The sequence below is a fragment of the Panthera leo genome, chromosome D3, assembly GCF_018350215.1.
Source record: "Panthera leo isolate Ple1 chromosome D3, P.leo_Ple1_pat1.1, whole genome shotgun sequence".
Classification (NCBI taxonomy): Eukaryota; Metazoa; Chordata; class Mammalia; order Carnivora; family Felidae; genus Panthera; species Panthera leo.
This window is the reverse complement of record NC_056690.1, coordinates 20,452,587-20,464,684: the sequence shown is the minus strand read 5'-3', so window position 1 is coordinate 20,464,684 and position 12,098 is coordinate 20,452,587. Positions and strand designations below refer to the sequence as shown.

General features: G+C 43.7%; 1 protein-coding gene, 1 non-coding gene and 1 gene segment (V, D, J or C); all 3 read left to right on the top strand.

Moving 5' to 3' along the window:
• The window catches only part of LOC122203331, an 803,799-nt gene that overhangs the window by 108,847 nt on the left and 682,854 nt on the right, over positions 1-12,098 (top strand).
• Positions 1-12,098, top strand: part of LOC122203328 (immunoglobulin lambda-1 light chain-like) — an 814,466-nt gene that overhangs the window by 142,722 nt on the left and 659,646 nt on the right. The gene's annotated exons all lie outside the window — the stretch shown is intronic.
• Positions 11,664-11,767, top strand: LOC122204290. The gene has a single exon (XR_006195591.1). It is a non-coding gene; the product is annotated as a U6 spliceosomal RNA (small nuclear RNA).

Below are 12,098 nucleotides of genomic sequence, written 5' to 3'. Positions count from 1 at the left end.
CTGCCCAATGTCCTATACCCATTTCATTAATTGTCAGACCCTGGCATTCTGACTCTCCTGAAGTTTGAAATAACTTGCATACACACTGACTGTACCTGTCAGTGGCTTCTGGATCTGAATGACTTCTTCCCAGTTTCTTATGCAACATATCAGTACTCTCAGGGAAATTAAAAACAGAAAAGGCAACAAAATAACGATGATAACACAGACACTTTGTCTGGTCAGCCACGTGTAAATATCAGAGCCTATTGAGCTGGCTTTTGTTCTCTTCACAAAGGCACATCAAATTAGTTTTCAGAGTGCAGGCACCATCCTGGCTGGTGGACAGTCCTCCACAATATGTACTCTGTATCTCCCGGGGTCAGAGCCGAGGCCCTCCCTTCCCTCCAGGCTCCTGTGCTCAGGGCTGACTGAGTCGCTGTGTGTTTCCTCTGGCCTGGCGCACTGGCTGGGTACCAGCCCTTCAGGTGTGATGTCAGGAGATGGCGATTAGCCCTGGGAGGAGCTTTGGGTGTCAGGTTAGCAAACCTCCCAGTGGGGCTTGTGAGGGTGAAGAGGAAGTGCCACCATTGCTCCAAAATGCTGAGCCTGCTCTCGGGAAGGTGGGTGAAGTAGATCCCTCAGATGTGAGTTTCCCACAGCTGCCACCACCAGGGCCCAATGGGCACCCCTGTGGCTGGCGTCCTGAGCCCCCAAGGCACTGACTGTGTCCTATTCTCCTCTCCTCATCAGTGATCCCAGTAGTAGGAAGGCGGTGGGGTACCAGGAGCAGGATCTCCCCCATGTGTGCACAAAGGAAGTCAACCCCATGGGTCTTTCCAGGAGGAAGTCCTGTCATTAGAGACAGCTTGGACAAATCTGCAGGACATTGCCCTATGTGAAATAAGCCCAGCGGAGAAAGAGAAATACTGTGCCATCTCCTTTACGTGTGGAATCTGCAGGAAGAAAACAAATTTTTTAATTGCTGTAACTTGTTAGTGCTGGGGTGAGTTACAATAGGGGAGCACATATAAGGGTGGCAAGGGTATTTGTTTGACTATAGCTTCTTAAATATAATTTTGATTTTCAACTTTTAGTTAATAATTACGAAAATACACATAACGGTAAATTTACTAGTTTAATCATTCTCAGAGACGCTAAGTGTATGTGCAGTGTTATGTAACCGTCACAACTATCCATTTCTAGGACCTTTTCATCATTCTCCAAAGTAACAGTGCACCAGCAGGGGAATGGGTAACCTGGAATGGCAGCGGAACCAGGGCTCAGGACCCCGTGACAACGCAGGAAGCAGCAGAGAAAAGAGGGCAGCTCCTGCAGCGGCTCTTGGCAGGTGTGCCCTGACCCAGCTGAAAGCGTCCTTTGGGCTGCGTTTCTTACCCCAGATTGACCATGTGGATGCACGCTGCCCACCATGGCATGAGTATCAATGTGTCCCATTGCACGGGGTCCAGCATTTCCAGCTGTCTCTCCCAAAATGTGTCAGGAAACACCAGTGAGAACCTGAGGATCTCATTTGGGGCATCTGCGGTATGATTCACGCACATTCCTGGCTGAATCCCCTTCAAAATCCACGTTAGCTCTCTTCCAGAGACCGTGCAAAGTCCTTGTTTTCAGCCTACATCCTCCCTGGTGGTCAAGGGGAACTTGCATTTATTTCTGGTCTCTTTTTTTCCTGTGGCATCTATCTATGTGTCTCTTTCTACACCAGTACCACACTGTTTTCATGACTACAAAATTTGAAAGCAGAAAGTATGATGACTCCAGCTTTGTTCTTTGTGTTAGATGCAGGAGAGAAGCCTCCAAGGAAAAGACTTCAAAAGGGAAAGGCTGGAGAAGGTGCAAGGCTTTAGGACATGTTTACATAGCTGAACGTGTCCAAGGTGGATCCTCCTTCACATCTGACCCTTCCTAGTGATACAGAAACCAGTTAACTGGAAATTCAACCTTGAAAAGCTAGACCGTTAGGTTGAGTAACACACTTGCTTAGCTGACTTTATGTACATAGTCTTTAGCAATTATCCTAATAAAAAGAAGCTTCATTCTAGAGTTGGGGCCTCATCCCGACTCGAGTATGAGGACCTTCACTTAACGGCACTTCGTTTGCGGACTCATCTTTTGTGACTCTGGCCATACACCCTGCAACAGTTCGTTCTCAAGATTGCTTTGGCCCCTGGAGGCTTTTCTGACTCGATACAAACTTCGGGACTTTTTTCTATTTCTGTGAAAAAATGTCATTGGACTTTTCATAGAAATTGTATTTAATCTATAGATTGATTTGGGTAGCATGGGCATTTTAAAGTTACTTTTGCTGTGAAAAGCACCGGATTTAGGAATTACCTGGAGGTTATGAGTGAGGTATAAGGATGTGTCTAAGATGACACCCATGCCTGGGGGTAAGAATCTGGGTGGATAATGATGGTCCAAAATAAAATGGAGATATATGTTTTAGCCATAAGTTAAAGAAAGTGATATGTGTATATTTTTTTCTTTTTTTATTCACTGATTTATTTTTTAATTTAAAAATATTGACTGAGCACCAGCTAAGTATCAACAAGCTCCACATACTGTGCTATAAGGAACAAACAGAATTGTGAGGTCATGGACATCTGTTGGGTTTTCATCTAACTCACTATGAAAGACAGTGATCAGATGTTTTATGTGAAGTTCAGAGAGAAACAGTAAGCATTTGTAGGAATAGGGCATACAGTTCTATGTTAAGTGAGAGTGGTTGGCTAGAAGTGTGTATATATGTATATCCGTATCTAATATTTCATGTAAGTAATTTGTGTTTCATATGTATGACCACACACACACACACACACACACACACACACACACACACACATATATACTTAAATCATACATACACACACACAAGGAAGGTCAGGGCACAGGGTTATAGGGAATGAACTGCAAGAGTGGGAAATGTCTTGAGTTGAGAGATTGGCTTTCCCCTCAGGCCTCCCACATAGATGCTGTGGAGGGGTGTATGTGCCCTCTGCCCTTGTGCTCAGGTCACATTCTCCCTGATAGTCTGTGGGGGTTTAAGCTCGAAACCCAGGCCTGGGGCCCTATGTTGTGCCCTCTGCTCTGTGCTCACTGCAGCCCAGGAGAGGCCTCCCAGCCCCAACTCACATCCAGCTTTCCCCAAATTCAGTTCCGGCACCCCAGGGGATGGAATGACTTGCATGAAGCGTTCCACTCTGCTGTCCCAGGAGGGGAGCGAGAGGTTTGTGCAGGTGTCTCACTTGTGTGCTCAGAAGCAGAACCTGGTGCCTATCCTCCATGGCATGGACCCCTCTTCACTTATTTGCAAACCACCCTTGTATGGATGCCGTGCTAACTGATCTGGAAGATTCCCATTTTAATAAGAGGCTCTCTAAATAAACATAATTTATTTTTCTTTAGCGCTCTATGAAGTAATTACAGATTTCATTTTTTTAATTTTTATTTTCCAATATCTGTTATCCCCTTGTCATTTTTAAACTGTGTATACTTTTGAAGATTCCATTTTTGTTCAAAACTTTAGCCAGTGACTCTTCCATTCTGTTATGAAAATTATTATGTGATTATTAGACAATTTTTCTAGTTTTTGTATCATACATTTTTGCTTTCCTTGTGGTAGGGAGGTGGGCTGTTTCTCTTTTCTCTTCTTTCTTATCCCTCGTGGCTGGCAGGTGCTTACTGTCTCCTTCCCCCTCTTTTCCCATCACTGAGGTGTTTCCAGAGCTGCTCTCCCAACTTTCTTGCCCATCTGCTCACAACAGTGCATCTGAGACCTCCTATCTCCCTCCTGCTCGCCCTGAGTGCCCATCCTGTGGTCAGGGTCAGGTCTCCCCGCACTCTGTCCTGTGTCTTCACACTCAGGGGACTTTCTCTTCTGAGGGTGGTTCAGGCCGCTGCTAACTTTCTCCTTCTCTCTTCACAGATGTTTCTGGAACTGACTTCTCTTTCCACTAAAGCTCATGACTTGTGGTGTGAGCGTGCGAGCAAGGCCACCAGGGTCCCTGCATTTACTTTTGCATTTGCATTTACTTCCTCATTTATTTCACTTCCATGTTGTGTGAAGATGATGCACGGTCTGTCTCATGTGTTAAAAGAGTGTGAGTCTTGTGTAGTTTCTTCTGCCTTCTTAATTATGCAGGTGTTTTTAAGAGCTGTCATGGATATTTCACCTCAGCTATCCGGAAATTCTCATGAAAATTTTGTTTAAATGTGAAAAAATCATATCAAAAGGGAACCTCCTTTAAAGAATACTTCTTAAGTTAATTACTGTTTTTATTTTTTACTGGATTCTAACATTGATATAAGGAGTAAAAACGATCAAATATATTTAGTTTATATGTATTGGCAATTTCTTATTAATACATTCAATAAATGTGACTAAAACCACAGGTAGAGTAGGGAGAATAAGCCAGGTTTTCTTGTTAAGGGATGAAATGTATCAGGTCCAAGTGTCACAGAACCACCATGAGTTCACTCCTTGGTGAGTCACAGGGGGAGAGGCTGCACTAGACGTCACACAAAGGAATCTTGATCTGCAGCCAATAAGGAGATCAGGGGAGTAACTTCCAAAGCTGTGACTCCCTGAGTGGAGGGGAGTGGGTTCCTTTGATTCAGGGTTAGGATGGAGACCCAGAAGAGGGAGTTTTGTCATCCCACGTAAGGTGGCACCAGGTTGTGCAGGGGTCCTGAGAGCACGGGCCTGTGTGTGTATCCTGTGAGGTGTTAGCTGAAGCTTGTGCTCCTCCGAGAGTGGAGATTGAACATCATCCTGAGGCGGAGGTCCCTGGAGGACACGCCGGGGTCCATCTGAGCAGGTGGAGTTGGTGGAGGATGTACCTGGTCTAGGCTGCCAAGCCCGGCCTGCTGTTTGCCTCTGAAACAGAAGGTTGACTTTCCTGTGAAAAAAGAAGGGGTGTCAGTGCAGGTCCTGCTGGGGACAGTGCTAACCTCATTAACCCTTTGGGGCGCGGTTTGAAGCCTGCAAAAACAACTCAAGAATGTGCTTTAGGTCAGCTTTACTTTTGAAACAACACTGGGTGTTACACCACTGAGTTTTTGTCTCTGATGTGGTCAGACTGTTTCCTGACCTCGTAGAGACTTAGTTTTCGCATTCCCTTTGTTTCCTTAAAATCTTCTATGACCAGGTTGTTGTATTTATTTGTTCCAACGCTTCCTAGAAGGTTCTGCAAGATGTGTACTGGGCAAGTAGAGCCTGCAGGGTATGGATTCCAGAAAACAGCTGGGGGCTGAAATTATTGCTTTTGGGTCAGGAAAGCTGTCTCCTCTTTTTCTGTCTTTATATTTCTTTTGTTTTGGTTTTGTTCTAGGGACCTCCAAACTTTCTGCTTATAGGAAGCTCAAGGTATTTAGATTAAAAATATTGCACTGATAAGAAAATTCAGTGAAGTCATCAGAAATATAAAGTTTCTATTAATTATTTCAATAATCTTTAAATAATGATACTTTTTCATAAGTTAAAAATAATGAAGGGATGGGGCTCCTAGGTGGCTCAGTCAGTTATTAAACATTCGACTTTGGCTCAGGTCATGATCTCATCATTCCCAAGTTTGAACCCTGCCTTGGGCTCTGTGCTGACAGCTCAGCACCTCTCTACCTCTCTATGCCCCTCCCCCATTTGCACTCTGTCTCTCTGTGTCTGTATCTGTTTGTCTCTCTCTCTCAAAAATAAATAAACATTAAAACCTTTTTAAAATTTTTTTAAATGTTTATTTGTTTTTGAGAGAGAGAGAGAGAGAGAGAGAGAGAGAGAGAATGAGCAGGGGAGGGGCAGAGAGAGAGGGAGACACAGAATCCAAAGCAATCTCCAGGCTCTGAGCTGTCAGCACAGAGCCCGACACGGGGCTCGAACTCACAGAACATGAGATCATGACCTGAGCCGAGGTCGGAGGCTCAACCGACTGAGCCACCCAGGCGCCCCAATAAACATTAACACTTTTAAAAAAATAATGAAGGGATGCCTGGGTCACTCATCTGTTAAGTGACTGACTGCTTATTTCATCTTAGGTTAGGATCACGGTCGTGAGATCGAGCCCCAGGTCAGCCTGTTGCCAGGCATGGAGCCTGCTTGAGATGCTCCCTCTCCTTCTCCCTCTGCCCCTTCCCTGCATTCGCTCTCTCTCTCTCCATTCCTCTCTCTCAAAAAAATAATAATGAAAATGATTTTAATGTTATTACGAACAAAATAAAAGTGCTAATGTTACTGGACAAAGAACCAGTTCCAAAGTCGGGTTCTGCTATAGTCACTGAAAAATCAGTGCTGGAGAGACGAGTGATGGTGAGAAAGGAAGCCGGCAACCTGGGAAGACTATGGACAGATGTCTCAAAACCCATCTTTCTTGTCCAGGTGAAGCCAGAGGGTTCACCACGGGAAGGTGTCAAAATGGTAGGGGCTCTGTGCAGGAGAAGCAGGTGCCCAGACCATAAACCATATGAAGACATGACTCTGCATACACTTACTGACATCTGCTGTCTGACTTATCCTCTGGGAACGTTTGGTCCTTCACTCCTCAGGCCAGCGGTCTGCAAATCTGAAGGAAAGTAGGATAGTTCTGCTATAGGCCAAAAAACTTTGGTCAGCAAATGAAGAATGCATAAGCTTGAAGCAAGTTTTATTTTAAGAATAGTGGGAGTGCTGGGGTGCATGGGTGGCTCGGTTAAGCGTCTGGCTCTTTATTTCGGCTCGGGTCATGATCTCATGGTTTGTGATCTCATGGTTTTCACATTGGGCTCTGTTCTGACAGGGTGGAGCCTGCTTGGGATTCTCTCTCTCCCTCTCTCTGCCCCTCCCCCGCCTCTGAAAATAAATGTAAAAAATTGTTTTTAAATCTTAAAAAAAGACCAGTGGGAGCGCTATTACAGTAAGAGCAAATATCCTGAGATGTGTGCTATCTGTATATTACGGGGAATTGTAAAACTCCCTGAAGAATGTGAAAGCACGTTTGAAAAAAGTGGTGAACATATTGTTGTTGTCTTTAAGAAGAAAACAAAATATAAGCATTGTACCAGTTCACAGGTGAGCTCCTGCAACTATCTTCTAGCTTCTGTTTCCAATTTGGGGTCTGGATGGGAGATACATTCTAACTTCAAGGAAATTGAGAAAAGTCTGACTATGTACTGTGGACGGGGAAAGACGTAACAATGGATTACAGAGAGGGATGGGAGAAATGGAGGATCACAGAGTGGCTGAGCTAGGGTCTCCCTAGAGGGAGTCTCATAAATTCAGAGCGAGAACAGTCAGCACGGCCACGTGCACCTGCAGCCACAGGCAGCTGGGGAGGAAGTGGCATAGTGGGTTCTGTGGGGGCTGTTAGCGAGGCAGGCAAGACTAATGTCGGTGGTTACAAAGAATACATTATGATGATAAGGATGATCCGTGATTTTAAAGTAAGTGAGGAGGAACAGGGAGTCTAAGGAAATGAAAAAAAGCAAGCAGGGTATTTCCCAGTACAGTGAATCGGGGCCCAGGTTGTTGGAGATAACAGGCCATGGGGGTCCTCATCCAGCAGTGGAAGAAGAATCTGTAATAAAGGCAAGGGTCCATTGATACACTTTATTTATATACAGTGTTCTTTTTATATCAGTCCTAATGTGCAGAGCAATTTTAAAATAGGCTGAAAGGTAATAGATACATCACTGCATCAGAAGAAAACTACGAATTGCCAAGAAAATACCAATAAGTACATTAAAACCCAGAGTAGGGTGCAAGGGCAGAAAATACTTTCCCCACCAGTATTGTATTTTCATGTACAGACCGATGTTAGAGGCCAGGGCCTGTCCCCTGGGATTGAGGGAACCTATCAGGAGACCCTCACAAAACAACAGCTGCAACACATTTGGCACAACAGTAACATGTAAAAGAATCTGTAAGGGAAACCCACGCCAGCTGTAATGATGGGTGAACTTATAAGTCAGTCTGGGTCATTACATGCTTAATGTCTGTTTTTAGATAATCCTAGATTGTTAATCACCCAAGGCACCTGCCAGAAGCCAACTCACTGCCAGATTATGTGGAATATCTGTAGAGGTGACAAGTAGACGGGAAGAATGAGACCTGAACGCCTTGGTTCTGTCCTGAATCCCTTGTATCTGAACAAAATCTCCCGTTTGGCAGCTGGTTTCCGGCATGTGTGGGCTCAGGGCATGTGTTCCTCAGGCCTCCAGATGGAATCTTCACAAGGACTTTTTCTACCAATGCTGGTAGTCGCTCCAGAGCAAAGTTTCTTTCCTTTTCCCCAAGTTATTAGAAGCATTGGCATATTTGGCCAACTTCAAAGGCAATGACTATGAGAGAAGATCACAGAGGGTTCAGGAGCATTGTAGCAGATGGAGAGCACCCGGCCCATGACTCATATGTAGTATGAGCTGACTGACTGGAAAATCTGATACTCAGTGTCTATACTATAAGAGAAGATGTGTACCATTTCTCCAGAGTAATGACAAAAATAAAATCTAATAGTGAAAACCAATAAACCAGAAACAGAATTTATTTCAGATCAATTGTCAAACTTCTGTACAGTTGATCAGTACAAAATAAATGCACAAATAAATGTGTATGAGAAAGGAAAGAAAGAAAAAAGGATGGAAGGAAGTAGGGAAGAAGGGAGGGAGGGAGGAAGGAAGGAAGGAATGAAGGAAGGAAGGAAGGAAGGAAGGAAGGAAAAAAGGAAGGAAGGAAGGAAAAAAGGAAGGAAGGAAGGAAGGGAGGAAAGAAATGAGGAAGGATAGATGGGAGGGAGGGAGGGAGGGAGGGAGGAAGGAAGGAAGGAAGGAAGGAAAGAAGGAAGGAAGGAAGGAACCATACAATGAACTTTTCAAACAAACAAGGTACAGGAAAACAAACAACCCGAATAGAAAATAAGTCAAAAACATTACCAGACACTTTGCACAAGATGATATTACCAAGGTCACCTGGACCCGGAAGTTCCCATCAAAGAACTCACATATGAGTGGTAGAGAGGTGGAGATAAGGGGGACTGTGTCCCTGAAGTCACAAGCCTTGTAGCTCTGGGTTGGAATAAAAAAGTTCTCTGTAAACGTTCCCCCTCCCTGCCTGAGGGTGTCACTAAGGGAGTGACAGCCCAGCCCTGAGAGCAGAGGGAGATTATATGTCACATTCTTACGGGCCTTGGCCTTGTGAGAGCAGCACTGAGACTGCTTTCCCAGAATCAATGTACCAAACAGTATCAGCTGCAGATTGGAGCCCAGAGATGGTTGGGGACTGTGCTGCCCACGGGGACAGAGACTCAACCTGGGATGCTTGGTCATTGGCCTTGTTCCAGGAGAGCCCTCCTGCCCCCACACCACAGCCATCCCACAGTCCCCTGTGTCCCCAGGTGTCCACTGTGATGACTTTCAGTGGAAAAGGCTAAAGCCTAGAACATAAGTGACAAGAGGAGAATGTTTCTCTGGAGGATCTACTGTCCAGATAGTTCTTGGGAAACAGATTCTGGGGCATAAGAAAAATGATTCTATATTCTGAAGTTTGCAGGAAGTCTCTGGAAGAGAATCACACCTCCTGAGAGGCTGAGGGAGCCCTGCTGTCATCTAGTTTTTAACAGATCAACTTTTATCACAACCAATTTTTTGTGACAATTATGACAACCAAGGTGTCAAGGTGACCAGGCAGGAGGCAGGGGGGGAGAGATAGCACCCCCTCCTGTCCAGGGTGAAGGTGAGTGGGAGGGTTTTTGGAATAGGAAAGAAACTGCATTTTCTCTTTCCCTTTCCCTGCTGATTTCTTCACTTCCTTATACCCCTTGTCCCTCCTCACTTACATCAAGTCATGGGTCACCATTATCCCCGTACTCCATCCCTCATCACCCACCAAGGATTAGTCTCCTCACCTCACTAGCCCCCTCCCCACGCCCATGGAATCCACCAGGATGCTTCTTCTCCCCCTAAATCTGCCAGCTGACTGTGGCTGCAGGTGCACACGCCATGCTGACGGCTCCCACTATGGATTTATGAAACTCCCTCCAGGGTGTCCCTAGTTCAGACGCTCCATGACCCTTCACTTCCCACATTCTCTCCGTAACTCATTGGTATGTCTTGCCCTGTCTTCAATACATGGTCAGATTGCCCTCAACTTCCTTGAAGTTAGAAAGTATCTTCTATCCAGACTCCAAAGTAAAACATAGAAGATAGAAATGAGATCACCAGCTAAAAAGGTTAACATGTTGATGGTTAGTTTTCTTATTGAAGACAAAAGTACACATTCGCCAGTTTTTTCAAATGTGCTTTCATATACTTCAGGGAATTTTACAATTTCCTTTAAAATACAAATTGCACACATCTCAACATGTTTATTCAGCACTTTAACTTTTTTTGGTAATCTTATTAGGACTATTTTCATTATTTTTAACTTACGAAAAACTAAATGAATATAGAAAAAAATGGTACACATAAAAAAGAGAACAGAAGAATTAACTTAAAAGAAGTCCAAATGTGAACAGTAATTGCTTAAATAATTAAAGACATGAGTAAAAAAAAAATGAGGGATTTAAAAAAGTAAAACTCTTATTTAAAATTTTATTAAAATAATACGTTTTATTTTACATACTTCTGATGATTTTACTGAATTGTTTTTTTCAGTAAAATATTTTTAAATTTAAATGCCCTGAGCCTTTTATATAACATATTTCATTTCTCAAATAAAAACCTTATTCTTTCTTATTACACTTTACTGCTGTTTTTAGTTACATTCTTTTTGTATTCGTAAGAAGTTGAAGAGAAATATGAAGGTATTGGTCATAGCACTTAGCTCTGATAACTTTTCCTTTTATGTCAATGTTAGATATTAGATAAAGTATGAAATAAAATAATTTATTTTTTACATCTGCATCAACCATTTTAGGAGGTATTCTTTTGTTATTATTTTTTATATTAAAAATATGGAAAATTCTGGTGCTCAAGTAATATCCAACAAAGAAATTGGAAATACCCATGACAGCTGTTAAAAACACACCAACAATTAAGAAGACAGAGGAAACTACACAAAATTCACACCTTCCGTAAAGCATGAGATGTATAAACCACTCCCGTGCTCACACTACAAGTCAGGAGCATCAGTGGGAAGAAAAGTGAGTTCCAGAAAAAGTTGTAGGAGACAGAAAGGGAAGGCGACTAGTGGCCTGAGCCAGCATGAGAGGAGAAAGTCCCTTGAATGTGAAGACACAGGCCGGCATGTGGGGAGACCTGAGCCTTGACCACGGGACATGCATCCAGGAAGAGCAAGAGGGAGACAGGAGGTCTCAGTTGCAGAGCTGTGGGCACAGAGGGTGAGAAAGTCAGGAAGGGACTCTGGAAACACCTCAGTCAAGGGAAATGAGGGGCAAGAACATTTGGCATCCACCAGGCACGAGGGAATAGGAACCAGGGAAAGGAGACACAGCCTGCATCCTCTCCAAGGGTAAAGCAAAAATGCATGACACCAAAACCAGAAAAACAGTCTCATAACACACAGTATTATTTTTCATAACAGAATACAGCAACTACTGGCTAAATTGTTGAACAAAAAGAAGTATGTACAAATATATAACATAAATCATGGAAGGGGTGAATTGATATTGGAAGATAAAAATTGAAAAAGAATGAAATCCTTAATTATTGTATAAACCACTAAGGAAAAGTAAGTGATTACTGTTTTGACAGCCGATGCCATTAAAACTGGAACCATACAGATAGATCGGCATGGTCGCTGCACAAGAGTGACAAGCAACCAAGTGAAGCAATCCATATATTTACAGATGGTGGTGTTGATGTTCCCGCCACAATGCACACATTCTTAATGCCAGTGAGTGAAGTGCTTACAGTGGCACCTGTTCTGTGATTCAGCACCTGTGAAATGTGCGCAAGAGGGAAGTCACTGCAGACAGGAAGGAACCGGTGGTGACAAAGGGGTGAGTGCAGAGAGGGGCAATGGCGTGACTGTTAGTGGGTCAGCGCTTTTTCCGCAGGTGATGGAAATGTTGTCGATTCGATCATGATGATGTTTGCACAACTCCGTAAATATACTACAGACTGCTGGGTTGTATACTTGAATGAGTGAACTCGGTGACATGCAAATTATCTCA